The sequence below is a fragment of the Diadema setosum genome, chromosome 16 (assembly GCF_964275005.1).
Source record: "Diadema setosum chromosome 16, eeDiaSeto1, whole genome shotgun sequence".
Taxonomy (NCBI): domain Eukaryota; kingdom Metazoa; phylum Echinodermata; class Echinoidea; order Diadematoida; family Diadematidae; genus Diadema; species Diadema setosum.
Window position 1 is genome coordinate 24,238,961 of NC_092700.1, and position 13,795 is coordinate 24,252,755.

The following is a 13,795-nucleotide window of genomic DNA, read 5'->3' on the forward strand; positions in this document are numbered from 1 at the left end:
TATGCGTACCATGCTGTTCCACTTACCCCAGTATATCGGGGTAAGTGGAAGAATGGAGTAGTCATGACTAAAGTGTAATCCTGAACTTAATTATGAATAATATTTACCCAAAACAATGTCACATATTTGTATGGAGTTTATGGTCAAACTGTGATGCTGGAATATTTCTTAGCGCGTTTTAATTTTTTTTTTTTGATTTGCGAATAAAGGCGTCCCACCCCACTTTACCCTACAGTCCACTATCTTTTCATTATTATCATACATGTACTGGTAGACTTGACTTGGTGTATAATATACAGACATGAATCGCTAATTACAATACGATTTTGTCCAAACTTGTTGACAACATAAATTATCGTATTTCCCATCATTGTCTGATAACCGAATCAATACATATGCAAAAGGTAGCTTTTCCAAAAGTGAACATTGCTCAAACTCAATATAACATAACTTCCAAGAAAGTGTGGTTCCTTATTTGACCTTTTGACCTGCCTCTTATGGTCGACGTGTAGCGACAACAAAGCTCTTTCTTGAGTAGGGGTGGGGGGGGGGGGCGGCGGATGAGTATTTTGATTCAACGTTTCAAAACCCCGATTCTCCCTTCGCAAATTGAGCACAAACACACCTTTAGTCATGACATTATCTTTTTTTTTTTCTTTATCGAGGTGTTGAACGTCTATAACAGTTTAAATGTCATACGCGTCAGTCAGGTAGGGCGAAATGATGAAAAAAGCCAAATGAATACAGAAACAAATTTGATTCTGAACTGATACAAATTCTGACTCATTGAATTTCAGTATTGAATGGAAAAAAAATATCAAACTAGTATTATTTATATTTATGAAATCATTCCGTCGAGATGTTTTCATTGCAACTGATCGACAAATTGCCCGACATCGATAAAAATAACTTACTTCGACGTAGGACAATTCGTCAATCAGTTACAATGAACTGGTGTTATCATGAATAATCTTACAATTGATTTCAATTCTTCCTTTTTTGGTCGACAAAATAACTATCTACTATCCACAAGGAGACTGCAAATTACAAGATTTGCTATCATCAGCCCCTCCGTCTCATTTCGGTATAATCTGAAAGGGCACAGTATTATTTGGTACCAGTAGTTTTCTTTGCTTCAAGATTGTGTCGATTTTGTGTTAGTATGTGTATTCAAATTTTATGTGTTGTTGGTAATGGCATAACATAAAATGAAATGAAATGATAAAATGATAGAATTGGAATGGAATTAGATAAACAAGCAATGATTATTTTGTGACCCATAATCTTTTATGACTACTTCATTGATGTCAACGTGAGTTCATGTTGGGAATGTAAACATCCGGTAATTTTCTTTTTCATAATCGTTTGTTTTCATTCATTCAGAGGGGCTTTTATTCATGTGCTATGATTTTTTCTTGTCAAGGATTGAACTTTTGAGACGTTTGAAACACTTCCATGCAGATAATCAAAAGACGACATAAAAAGAATAACACGAACAAACGCACAAGCGAAGGTCTACTGATTTTAAAAGTGAGTGTAATATACTCACAAACTTTCAGAACGACTTATCTTCATTACTGAAGACGCTCGATTGTAGTTCCTTGTGGTAGAAATAATGGTGTGTACTACTAAGCTTTACCATAATACTTATGTTTATCCTCCGTTTTTGTACGTTGTTTTACCTCACATATATCCCAATGAATGTAATTGTACATGCTTGTTGCTCTCAGCGCTTCGTCTGTCCCTAATAGACGAGTCATTCATCACATTTTCCCTCTCAAATCTTTCTACAGTGACTTCACCGCTGCTTGTCATAACCCATGGGGACAAATACCCAGACTCCAACGCGGTACTCCAGAGTGTACATCACATTGTCGACAACAAAAACAGAGTTATCTTGTTGACAAATTACACGGAAGAAATTCACGAGGAGGACATCGATAAAGACATTCAGCTGCTGCAGTTTCTTTGGACGATTTTGTGGACTTGTGATCAGAATGCCTACAATCTTGAATTAAAGAACCAGGAGGTTATTATCGAGGAACCCAAGCCAGTCGAAAAGCCTGCAAAAAACACGAAACCAGATCTAGAATCACGAAAACAAAATGATGAGAGCCGGTGCAGTGTCATGTGATCAAACATTTTATAGCCGCCCTGTATGTCACTTCTCATTTTCACTATTTCAAGTTACAAGTTTCAAGTTTATTTCATATTTCCACTTTCTCAGTGATGGGATTACAAAATGATTGACAATAAAACAAAAGTACAAAACATATACAACCATATCTTGTGTTTGAGGAAAAAAAAAGACAAACAAACATTACACACAAATATAAATGGTCGTTTTCATCTGAGGCTATTACAAATAAATGTTAGAAATATGATGGGGCCTACATTAAAGCAATGATGCTTGTAAAAACTGTAGGTTCCCGAATTTATAGGCGTGAAATTATACGGAGAACGGACATGTTTACCTCGACCAACTTAAATTGTACCAGTGCAAAATCAGTATCAAAAACGAACTATCGAACCACATGAATACTTTAGTATCGCTTAAACGAGACTGTACATATTTCGCCGTGTTTACACACACATACACACACAAAAGTGCTATAACGGTATCGTCAAACAACTTGGAGCTGCAGACAAAGACAAAAGACTGGGGGTATTAAAAAAAAAAATGTTGCTAAGAGCCGGGTAGTGTGTATCCACTAAGTAATAGCCGTTTTAGTTTGCGTTTGAAGGTGAATAAGGATAAGGAAGAAGTAATATCTTGAGGGAGGTCATTCCAGTATCTGGGTCCAGTAAACATAATTGTTTTCTTTGCAAAAATAGTGCGAGTACGGGGAAGGTGATAAGCGTCACTCTGACGAGTGGGGTAGCAATGAATAGAGCGATTTCTTTTGAACATGTGAATAAAAACGGATGGTAGTTCATTAGTTGTTAGTTTATACATGAAAATTCCAAGATTATAATAAAATAGGTCTGGAATTTTCAGAATTCTGTTTAGATGAAAAAAAAAAAAACAGTTGGTATGAGCAAAATATCCGGCGTGGTTTATAATTCTTATTGCACGCTTTTGAATACGAAGAAAGGAATCTAATAGTAAATTGATTGCATTTCCCCACGCCAAAATTCCATAATTAAAGTGTGGAGATATTAAAGAAGAATATATACTCTGCAAAATATAAACAGGGAACAAAAAATAATGTTTAAGCTTGTTTAAAATTCGAATATTTCTGGACAAAATTTTACTTACAAAATTGATATGAGTTTTCCAGGATAATTCTCGGTCAATCCAAAGCCCTAAAAACTTTGCGTTATTGACCTGCGTTAAACATATATCATTTATTTTGATCTCATGTTGGACAACATTGAAAGAATTACTGAATACCAAATAATAAGTTTTTTTCTATATTCAGGGATAATTTGTTGGCATAAATCCAGGATTGCACAGACCTAAGCTCAGTATTCATCATATCAATTAATGTATTAGGGTCTCGATGAGAACAAAACAAACTTGTGTCATCAGCAAAACAAATAAATGATAAAATTGGCGATGATTTTTGAAGGTCATTTATGTATAAAATAAATAAAAGTGGGCCCAAGAGGGAGCCCTGAGGAACTCCACATGAAATAAGTTTTAACTGCGAATCATAGCCGTTAATGTTAACAAATTGCTTTCTATCAGTTAAGTAACTCTTAAACCATTCGAGAGGTGGCCCGCGAATTCCATAATGATACAGTTTAGACAATAAAATTTCGTGATCTATCGTATCAAAAGCTTTAGAGAAATCAAGAAAAACTCCAATTGTATGCTCAAAATTGTCTATAGCATGAGCTACCTTGTCTATAAAAGTGAGTAAAGCGTGGGTTGTATTATAATGTTTTCTGAAACCAAACTGAGAATCTGATAAAATATTATGATTTGTGAGAAATTTCAATAATCGCGTGTAAACTAACCTTTCAAGGATTTTAGAGATCGAAGTCAATAGAGAAATTGGTCGGTAATTATTCACCAAATCTTTCTGTCCCTTCTTAAAGATAGGGACAACTTTTGCAACTTTCATTTTATTGGGGACTTTACCATTAACTAGAAATTGATTAAAAATGTATGTTAAAGGAGAAATGATTTGATTCAAAACATTTTTTAAAAGAAAATTTGTGATTCCATCATATCCTGAACTTTTTTTTATCGTTTAGATTCTTGACGATATCAACAATTTTTTTCTTCAACAATAGGTTCAAAAAATATTGATTGAGGATTCCTATTACCTAAATATCTATGATATTCAGTTGGGGATTTCGGGATTTTACTGGCAAGATGTGGACCAAGACTTGCGAAATAATTATTAAAAGATTCCGCCATGCTAACCGGATTGTTTATCTGCCGGCCGTCCGCCGAAATATATTTGGGAAGATCAGTATTGGTTTTGTATTTGAGAGTCTCGTTAATCACCTTCCACGTACTCTTCACATCATGTTTATATTTAACAAACTGTCGCGAAAAATAATTCCGCTTAGCAACACGTATTAAGGAGGTCAATATATTCCGATATCGAGAATATCTTGATTTATTTCGAGGGCATGGATCTTTGCGATATTTATGAAAAAGACTATTCTTGCGGTTAATGGACCTGAGTAGAGATTTTGTTACCCATGGTTGTCGGGGTACTTTTTTGTAATTTGAATGGTGAGGCCTTTGAAGAGGAACACTAGATTCATAGTTAGTGGTCAAAATATTCATAAAATTTTCAAATGCTAAATCAGTATCGCTTTGAGAGTATACAGTGGACCAATCTTCTGAACTTAATTTCTCCCTATGTTTGTTAAGGTTAGATTCAGACATTACACGAATACCCGGATTGTGGGTGTGAGAAACATGAGCAGTCATAAAATTTGACACAAGGACATAGATTGGAAAATGATCAGTGACGTCAGAAACTATTATGCCAGATGTGATGTCAGAAAATAAGTCATTTACAAAAATGTTATCAATTAGAGTAGATACATCATCGGTTATTCGAGTCGGTTTTCTTGTAAGGGGAATAAATGATTTCGACAACATAAGGTTCAGAAAATCTGCGCACATAAGATTATCATTGTAATTAAGAAGATTGAGGTTAAAGTCACCCATGACAAAACATGTCTTACTATCAAAATAACTGCTTGAAATAAGGCCGCAAAATAACTCTAAAAATTCAGCAGGGTTTGAGCTGGGTGGTCGATAAATCTCCTCAATTATAATATTACCTTTATTTAAGGTTTTGACCTCAATAAAAACACTCTCAAAAACTTCTGACATCACGCTATATTTTTCCAAAAAAACACTATCTAAATTATGTGACATATAAAATCCGACTCCTCCTCCTTTCTTCCATGTTCTATTATTTGTTATGAGTCTAAAGCCGTCTATTGTAAGCAGCGAAGAGGGTGATGTCTCCTTTAACCAAGTTTCACTGAGCCCTATAATATTATATTCGGTTTTCAACGTGCTCACAAGAGAAAGAAATTGATCAAAGTTTTTGTTTAAGCTTCTGATATTAAAATGTGAAATAAAAAGTTGAGTTACGTCATTATGAGTGAGTGAAAGAAGTTCATCCTCTGTGTGATAGTGAATGAATACATTTTGGACTGCGGCATCGTTACAGTCGAAATCTAGTCTCAATTCAGAAGTCTGCATATTTAAGAAAGTGACGATGTCGGAATCTTCGCCCTCTTCGCTGTTTACTGAAATTACTGGTGTCATATCAGCAGGTGACTGGGGATAAAGCATGCTAACAGCAGCGGCGTTCGAGTTAACAGTGGTATTTTGATTCATCATTGTGCATGATACAGAATAGGTGAATATAAAGATAGGCTGTTGACAGAAAATAGGTGCTTAGAAATACATCTGCTGTTGGATTTTAAAGGAAAATAGGTGAAAGAACATTTACCCTGATAATAGACGGTTAAGGAATGTTCAGTTTCCGTACGCAAAACAAGGCATGTCAAAAATTCAACGGTATCTGCGTGAGCATAATGCGTAGGGAATGTGGTTGTTACTAGTCTATAGGAGGGGACAATTAGTCTGGGTGCCAGAGGCTGAACCTTGTTTTACCGTCCACCCAATGTTTTTTTATGGTTTTACCCTATTTCGGGGGTGCTGAATTCGAATCTGGATGATGCAACTCTTGCATCCTTGAGGGTTTTGAGATATTCAAGATGGCCACCAAAATGGCCGCCCGAACTGGAAATTCCCATGTATTTCCTTCTAAATGGTGAGATATTGAAAACAATTCATGGTTTAACCCTATTTCGAGGGTGCTGAATCCGAATCTGGATGATGCAACTCTTGCATCCTTGAGGGTTTTGAGATATTCAAGATGGCCGCCAAAATGGCCGCCAAAACCGAATATTCCCACGTATTTCCTTCTAAATGGTGTGAAATTGAAAACAATTGATAATTCTATCCTATTTGGAAGGTGCTGATTCCGCATACGGATGATGCAACTCATGCATCCATGAAGTTTTTGAGATATTCAAGATGGCCGCCAAAATGGCCGTGCCAATTAAAACCGGAAATTTCCATGTATTTCCTTCTAAATGGTGAGAAATTGAAAACAATTGATGGTTTTACCCTATTTCGAGGGTGCTGAATCCGAAACTGGATGATGCAACTCTTGCATCCATGAAGTTTTTGAGATATTCAAGATGGCCGCCAAAATGGCCGCCAATTAAAACCGGAAATTCCCACGTATTTCCTTCTAAATGGTGAGATATGGAAAACAATTGATGGTTTTGCCCTATTTCGAGGGTGCTGAATCCGAATCTGGATGATGCAACTCTTGCATCCATGAAGTTTTCGAGATATTCAAGATGGCCGCCAAAATGGCCGCTAATCAAAACCGGAATTTCCCATGTATTTCCTTCTAAATGGTGAGATATTGAAAACAATTGATGATTTTACCCTATTTCGAGGGTGCTGAATCCGAATACGGATGATGCAACTCTTGCTTCCTTGAGGATTTTGAGATATTCAATATGGCCGCCAAAATGGCCGCCAAAACCGAAAATTCCCTCGTATTTCCTTCTAAATGGTGAGAAATTGAAAACAATTTATGGTTTTGCCCTATTTCGAGGGTGCTGAATGAGAATCTGGATGATGCAACTCCTGCATTGTTAAAGATTTTGAGATATTTAATATGGCCGCCAGAATGGCCACCCAAAACGGAAGTTCCCATATATTGAAAGCCATTGTTGGTTTTTATCTTATTTTGAGTGTGCTGAATCCGAAGCTCAGGATACAACTCTTGCATCCTTAAGGGTTTTGAGATGATAGAGATGGTCGCCAAAAATGACCGCCAAAAAGGGAAATTCATATGTAGACCCCCTATTTCCTTCTAAATGGTGTAAAATATAAAACAGTTGGTGGTTTTACACTATTTTGAGTTTGCTGAATTTGAAGCTCCAGGATACAGCTCTTGCTTCCTTGAGGGTTTTGAGATAATAAAGATGGCCGCCAGAATGGCCCCTAAATGGCCGTTAAAAACGAAATTTTCCATGTAAGTCCTCTGTTACCTTCTAAATGGTGTAAAATTGAAAACAATTGGCGGTTTTACTCTATTTCGAGGGTGCTGAGTCCGAACCTGGTTGATGCAACTTTCATATTCTTTTGAAGGGTTTTTGAGATGTCCAAGATGACCGCCAATATAACTGTCAAAAATTGGAAAATTTTAGACCCTATTCAGCACCCTCGAAACTTGGTTGTTGAAATTCATCCATTCTGGCGGCCATCTTGAATATCTCAAAAACTTCATGGATGCAAGAGTTGCATCATCCAGATTCGGATTCAGCACCCTCGAAATAGGGCAAAACCATCAATTGTTTTCCATATCTCACCATTTAGAAGGAAATACGTGGGAATTCCCGTTTTTAATTGGCGGCCATTTTGGCGGCCATCTTGAATATCTCAAAAACTTCATAGATGCAAGAGTTGCATCATCCAGTTTCGGATTCAGCACCCTCGAAATAGGGTAAAACCATCAATTATTTTCAATTTCTCACCATTTAGAAGGAAATACATGGGAATTTCTGGTTTTAATTGGTGCGGCCATTTTGACGGACATCTTGAATATCTCAAAAACTTCATGGATGCATGAGTTGCATCATCCATATTCGGATTCAGCACCTTCCAAATAGGATAGAATTATCAATTATTTTCAATTTCACACCATCTAGAAGGAAATACGTGGGAATTTTCGGTTTTGGCGGCCATTTTGGCGGCCATCTTGAATATCTCAAAACCCTCAAGGATGCAAGAGTTGCATCATCCAGATTCGGATTCAGCACCCCCGAAATAGGGTAAAACCGTCAATTGTTTTCAATCTATCACCATTTAGAAGGAAATACGTGGGAATTTCCCGTTCGGGCGGCCATTTTGGCGGCCATCTTGAATATCTCAAAACCCTCAAGGATGCAAGAGTTGCATCATCCATATTCGGATTCAGCACCCCCGAAATAGGGTAAAACCATCAATAAACATTGGGTGGACGGTAAAACAAGGTTAGGCCCAAAAAGTCGCTTTGGCACCCAGACTAAATTGCACTGAACAGTTCAGAGAAGTAATTGCAAAGGCAAACAGACAATAAATTATTGGGGTTGGTCGAAGACACCGTAGAAACACATTTGTGTAAACACATGGATAACAGTTTGCTCAGGGTAGGTGGCAACTTACATAGGGGAGTCAGATACACCACCAGGGTGACACATTTTTGCGTAAACATTAATAACAAATTTCTGAGAGGAGTCGGAAGCACCGTGGTAATACATCTTTGCATATACAATAACGAATAGCTGAGAACAGGTAGTAAGTTGGTTTGAGCGGTCAAAGACACCGGAATAACACGTTTTTGCATACACAAGGATGGCAGATTACTGAAAGCTGACAAGTTGGTAGCTGTGGAGAGCACCGGCATAACACATTTTTGCATACGCAATAGGAAGTTCGTTAACACTGTTATGTAAATTTTTGTGAATTTCGCTAAGAGAGACAGCACAGTGGGCGTGAAAATAGCAATATAGACAGGTATACTAAGTACTGGTACTTTACATAATGAAAATGACAAACAAGTTCTCTGTTTAGATCTTAACATACATGTGGCTATACGTACGATCATAAGTATGCACTTGGCACAATTGTGAAAAATCAATTTGTTGGTACGCACAGGTGAGATCGATTTTGGTGTAGCGTACAAGGAATGTATGTCAAGGCAAAAAGCAAGCACTACTGAGCACAAAACAACATCAAAGTAGAAACGAAGATCAAACGCAGGCTGTGTCGTGTGCGTACTCGAAGCACACAGAAAAATACATAATCAGAAAGAAATTGCTTACATACATGTCTTCTATAAACCGTTTTCTCCAGATATTACCCGCAGCCACCCCCTCCCTCCCCACCCATGAAAAAAAAAAAAAAACCCTTTGCAGTCAAAATATGAACGTCATTGCAATCTACGTCTTTTCTCATTACATATGAAATATGATATTATCATTTTCATGAAGTTGTGAAATAAAAGAGACAGAGGTTATGTTTAATTCAGTCTTAACGAAGTACACGAACTGAACTATTTCGTGTCAGATATAGTAGTCAATGACTACAAATGAAAGCGTATGACGTTTTGCATTTCTTTTTTCATGTCGGATATAGTAGTCAATGACTACAAAAGAAGGCATATAATGTTTTGCATTTTTTTTTTTTGTAATTGCTGAATATTAAAAAAGATGTGGGAAAAATGAGGAAGACACTTTCTTCCTGTCAGTATAAAAAGCAAACTTGTTGAACAGTATATTAAATCATTGCTATTCAATCACATGAGCGTATTATGAGCGCACTGTTAAAATACAACTAGGTTTATACTCCAAAATTAATTCCAACCGAATGACTGTCTGAGCCGTGGCTTCGGCCTTATACACTTACTATGATAGTTATGTGTTATGTTTCTCTAATATAAATGACAAAAAAGGAAGGGAAAAAGAACAAGTCATCAACACTCATGGTACCCATTTGGGCAAGACTTCCTTTTAAAGATTTGGGAGTAATGTTACAAGTCAGACTAAATTTACGTAGTTGGCAGAAGATTTGGAATTATTATTCAGCATTCACAGCAATGGCTGGGTAAGTTAAAAAAGAAGAAACACTAATGTAAACGATAACAACTTGGGTTCTTGCTTACCAATCAATTCGCAAGAAATTGTCTAACTTAAAGGTGCACATAGGAGCTGAAGATAACACGAGACTCGCGACTTACAGATTCAGTCACGGTACAGGTTCCAAGTCGCGGAGCCTTTCACTTTCCATTTAAGGAGTACTTCTGTGCCAGCTAGGTATATCTTGGTAGAAGCGTTTTTTTTTTGCTTTCTGAGGTCGTAGGCTGTTTTCGCTAGAAGGCTTCTCCTGGCTTTGAGGGCAGGGGGCAGATCCGTGCGGACCGTGATCCGTTTGGATTCCTGAACGGGGCCGGTGCTGGCTCGCGGTTGACTTGTTTGGCGCTGGCGCTGGTCGAACGATTCAAGAACACGATTCCTGTCGCGGATATAGACAAACTTTGCAATTATGGCTCGCGGAACAGGGTCTCGAGATGGGGCTCCATTGGCCTGGCCGGAAGCAGCGTTGGCGTTGTCGCGCCGGGGGAGCCGGTGAACGTTCACGAGGGCAATATTGGCGGCATCGTCTGCGCTTATCCCGAAGTAGCAAAACGTGTCTCGAAGTGTGCGCTCAACATTTTCGTTTGGCGTTTCCTTCACTCCGTAAAAGAGCAGGTTTGCGCGACGGCAGTAAATCTCCATTGCCGTGAGCTTATTTTGGAGTTTGGTAATTTCGGCTGCCATCTTGCTTTCCATTTCTGGAAGCTTCTTGCTCTCAATCTCGATTATCTTGTCAGAGTTCATGGTTACGGAGTCTTCTAGTTCTGACAGTTTGGCGTTAATTGAAGCGACCTCTTGCGAAAGAGTATCAAGCTTTGCACATACTGTAGATGAAGAACGAGTTATACTTTGTTGTATGTCCGCCAAAGTCAGGTCACTAGATGCGCCATCATCGCTCCTTGAGTGAGACTGGCTTGCGTCGGCACGGCTGGGTTGCGGAGGGTGTTGGGTGGGAACAGACCGGTCTTTGCTGGTAGCTCGAGTAAGGCGGGTCGCCATTTGGACTGATGTTGTGCGTTCACAAATTTCAAACAAATTCCGAGTTTTAATGAATTTCACCGCTTAAGCTCCAAAAGGTTCGTTACAGCAGGTTAAAAGCAAAGTTGTTCTGGAGCTGGAGCTGAAAATTATGCAGGAAGAGTCAGAAAATAAGCCATGAAGTGGTGGTGAGGGATTGTGGCGGTGGCTGCAGAACCAAGAGGGCTATGGCGACACGTCCGTCTCCATCGAGCGCTAGGTGTAATGTCGTTAATTGTTCACTCTATAACTTCTATCGACCCACATCAGTGCCTAAAGATACCTCAAGTTATAAGGGGGCATTGTGGTTGGTGGGTTCGATGTAACAGTTTGATCTCTGCTTTACAAGACAACAGACGTCAACAGGATTCCAGAACATGTTCCATGCACTTCATCTACATTATTGTCTAGAGCTACGGATGCATATGGGATATAGTTTATTATCTTGATCTATTTGGCTTATACGAACACAATGTTTAAAGTATGACTGAGATGGCAATCATTCCCTTAAGTGGAGCATGTATATGAAAGAAATAAAAGTGCAGAGGCTACATTATTTTGTATATGCGTGTGAATTAAAGCAAATAAACACAATGCCGTGATTAACGAAAAGAACTACATCATGTCGCCAGGTTGACGTTCAAAGACACATACACACAGAGAACGTCAAATATTAGAAAGAGTTACAGTTTCATTGAAAAGGAGAGTCAGATCCGTGGAGAAGTATTGACCTGTAGGCCTATGAACAAGGGGGCAGATGCTGCCAGATTGGCAGGGCTGGCATATAAGTCTCGGCGTTTTCTTTTTTGTTGTGTGCTTTTGTTTATGTTGTTTTTGCTATAAATTCAAAGGAGACGCATGCTCTGTGAATAACAGATTTTTGTATACGTTTTAGTTGTTTAGAATTTATCCAGATAGAATTTTCTTCTCTTTTCTTTTTCGTTAGTAAACCTAGTACTATTATTGAGTTGACTTGAAGTTAACTGCATTATTAACAATATTATTTGCAGATGATAAACCAAAACGCAGCTTTAGTTAGTCAAAATAGTTCTGAAGTGTGAGTTAGGTAAAGAAACGACCAATGTAAAAGAAGTTAATGATAATGACAATGTTAAGTATTGTTGAATATACAAAATGCGAACAATAGTCATAATAAAGCAGTTTCAAGACTAAACCGTCTACTGTTATGTTGTAGTGACAAACCAAAGTGATATCTGCTTATACCTTAGGCTTTATTGCAAAATGTTTATATTGTATGATGATTTGTGTAAAAAAAAATGCATAAAGAATGTATTAAATAACGTGAACATTCTTAAAATCACTGCTCCCAATGGTAGAAAATACATTGAATCCATGTCTTGTAAGCGAAGGTCAATTTATCATCATCTGCTGGCGCATTTGATTCTGTCTTGAAATCATAATTATACCATAATAGCATAAGTTGACTTTGATATGTAATGTATTTCAATGTAAGGGCGAATTACGAACAAAAGTACAAATTTGTGTAGAACTGTGTTATGCGAAATGTATGAGGAAGACAGTCACTGTCGATTATGCCTTCTTGTGCTATTAGTATAAACCTGTAGGGTCTATTGTATACAATAATGTTATCTGTAGAATTACTTCAACAGAGTTGTGTAACCCTTCCTCATCATTCGTGGCCGAAAATACACGCAAGACACATCAATAGGACACTCGTGTTTGTTGGGGAGAGGGATTTTCTGCAACCTTGCACAAAATATGCACTATAATTAGAAATGATTTCTGTTTGTATGCCAATAGTTGAAATCAATAAAACATATAGATGAATTAAAAAAAAAAAAATTTCGTCCATGTCACCCAACATTGTGAGGTAGTTTTGCAAAAATTGAAGTGCACATGACGGCTCTCATTTAATTCTTCAAAAATTTAATTGAGTATTTGAAGTCCATGGAAGACCATTTTGAGTAAACTTTAAAAAACTTAATAATTTTGTCTTTTTTATTTGTCCAATAATATTCTATTTATCTGTGATGGAAAGCCAACATTGTTTATACAAATTAGAACATAATTATGACAATTAACATTTACACTAATTGTGGAGAGGCCATTTTGTGTGATGGACTTGGGTCGTTCTTTGAATCACATACATGATATTCTGCTATAGAGATGAGAGAAGGACGAGAGAGGGCGCTATAATATGAATGTAAGAATGACCCAAGTCCTTCATTCTTACATTCATATAAGATTAAACTCATTCATTTCAGGCACTTCCGGGGGGTAATTAGGCTTTATCATTTATGAACAAGATGAGTCCATGCATAAGCTACAATTTCCCATGTCAAACTGAATTAGGCCAAAAATTGTACTTTGGTCGTTTTTATATTCAGGTCTTAGATTGTAGCCGAGAGAGGAGAAAAAGTCACCAGCACAGCACATCGAGTCAGGATTTTGTTTGGGTTATGAGTGTTTGAAGGTAAGAATTGGTTCACACCGCTACACATTTCAACTGAACTTGGTGAAATTTTGTGGTTGAATAATTGAGCCTCCCGTACGGGCTAGTATTCCTTGTAGGAGACGTCGAGTGCCGGGTACAGTCCTCATAGTGCATATA

At 37.6% G+C, this 13,795-nt stretch overlaps 1 pseudogene; it reads left to right on the forward strand.

The window, feature by feature from the left end:
• LOC140239730 (uncharacterized) overlaps positions 1-2,134 on the forward strand; it is a 42,445-nt pseudogene extending 40,311 nt beyond the window's left edge.
• Positions 2,135-13,795: the final 11,661 nt, after the last annotated feature.